Here is a 2561-nt window from a genome sequence, read left to right as displayed (position 1 = left end):
GAACATGATTGGATCGTGTTTATTGCAATACGATTATTCATTTAAAGAGAATAATGGTTACTCTGTTTTCTTGAATAATCACCTTCAATGGTTTATTGAATCTCGATCGTAGTGTTACACATGTTCATGATAATGGTGCCAAAAGATACAGTTGATGATGATAGTACCACTTACTTGTGGCATTGCCGCTTGAGTCATGTTAGTATAAATTGCATGAAGAGGCTTCATGCTGATGGATCTTTGTACTCACCTAATTTCGAATCACTAGTGACATGCAAATCATACCACATGAGCAAGGCCTTGTTTTCATTGAGATGAAATAAGATAGTAACTTGTTGGAAGTGATACATTTTGATGTATGCAGTCCAATGGGTGCTGAGGCACGCAGTGGATATCATTATGTTCTTACTTCACTGACGATTTGAGTAGATACTAGAGTATTTACTTAATGAATCACAAGTCTGAAATATTGAAAAGTTCAATTCTGTTTCGGAGTGAAGTTCGTCGTAACAAGAGGATAAACTGTCTACGATATGATCATAGAAATGAATATCTGAGTTACGAGTTTTGGTACGCAGTTAAGACAATGTGGAAATTGTTTCGCAGTTCATGCCACCTGGAACATCATAGTGTGATGATGTGTCTGAACGTCATAGCCACGCACTATTTGGTATGGTGCATACTATGATGTCTCTTATCGAATTACCACTATCGTTTATGGGTTATGCATTAGAGACAACCGCACTCACTTTAAATAGGGCACCGCGTATTTCCGTTGAGATGACACAGTATAGACTGAGGTTTAGAGAAATCTAAAATGTCGTTTCTTGAAAGTTTGGGGCTTTGACACTTATGTGAAAAAGTTTCAGTCTGATAAGCTCGAACCCAAAGCAGATAAATGCATCTTCATAGGATATCCAAAACAGTTGGGTACATCTCCTATCTCAGATCCGAAAGCAAAGTGTTTGTTTCTAGAAACGGATCCTTTCTCGAGGAAAGGTTTCTCTCGAAAGAATTGAGTGGGAGAGTGGTAGAACTTGATGAGGTTATTGAACCATTACTTCAACCAGTGTGTAGCAGGGCGCAGGAAGTTGTTCCTGTGGCACCTACACCAATTGAAGTGGAAGCTGATGATGGTGATCATCAAGCATCGGATCAAGTTACTACAAGCCTCGTAGGTTGACAAGGTCGCGTACTACTACAGAGTGGTACGGTAACCATGTCTTGGAGGTCATGTTGTTGAGCAACAGTGAACCTACGAGTTATGGAGAAAGCGATGGTGGGCCCAGATTCCGACAAATGGCTGGAAGCCATGAAATCCGAGAGAGGATCCATGTATGAAAACAAAGTGTAGACTTTGGAAGAACTACTTGATGGTCAGAGGACTATTGACTAAAGATGGGTCTTTGAAAAAAAGACAGACGATGATGGTGATAAATCACTATTAAGAAAAGCTCGACTTGTCGCAAAGATGTTTTCGACAAGTTCAAACAGTTGACTATGATGAGACTTTCTCACTCGTAGCGATGCTAAAGGTCTGTTGGAATTATGTTAGTAGTTGCTGCATTATTTATGAAATATTGCACATAGGATGTCAAAACATTGTTTCCTCGACGGTTTCCTTGAGTAAACATTGTATGAGATACAACCATGAGGTTTTGTCGATTCTAAGGATACTAACAAGTATGCAAACTCCAGCGATCCTTCAATGGACTGGTGCAAGCATCTCGGAGTTGGAATAAGCACTTTGATGAGATGATCAAAGATTTTGGGTGTGTACAAGGTTTAGGAGAAACTTGTATTTCCAAAGAAGTGAGTGGGAGCACTATAGAATTTCTGATAAGTATATGTGGTTGACATATTTTGGATCAGAAGTAATGTAGAATTTTTGTAAAGCATACAAGGTTGTTTGAAAGGAGTTTTCAAAGGAATACCTGGATTGCACTACTTGAACGTTGAGCATCAAAGATCTATGGAGATGGATCAAAAGCGCTTAATGAAAGTTTCTATAAGATGCATGCCTTGACAAGTTTTTGAATGAGTTCAAAATAGATCAGCAAAGAAGGAGTTCTTGGTTGCGTTGTAAGGTGTGAATTTGAGTAAGACTCAAAACCCGACCACGGCAGAATAAAGAGAATAGACGAAGGTCGTCTTCTATGCCTTAGCCGTAGAATCTAAAGTATGCCATGTTGTGTACCGCACCTGATGTATGCCTTGACTCAAAGTCTGTTGAGAGGTACAGAGAGTGATCCATGATTGAATCACTAGCAGCGGTCAAAATTTATCCTTAGTAACTAATGGACTAAGGAATTTTTCTCGATTATGGAGGTGGTTAAAGAGTTCGTCGTAAAGGGTTACGTTGATGCAAGCTTTGACACTAATCCGAATAACTATGAGTAGTGAAACGGATTCGTATAGTAGAGTAGATATTTGGAGCATTTCCGAATAGCACGTAGTAGCAGCATCTATAAGATGACATAAAGATTTGTAAAGAACACACGGATCTGAAAGTTTCAGAACCGTTGACTGAAACCTCTCTCACGAGCAAGACGTGATCACAC

This window comes from Hordeum vulgare, chromosome 6H, assembly GCF_904849725.1.
Source record: "Hordeum vulgare subsp. vulgare chromosome 6H, MorexV3_pseudomolecules_assembly, whole genome shotgun sequence".
Classification (NCBI taxonomy): Eukaryota; Viridiplantae; Streptophyta; class Magnoliopsida; order Poales; family Poaceae; genus Hordeum; species Hordeum vulgare.
Note: the sequence above shows the minus strand (reverse complement) of the source record.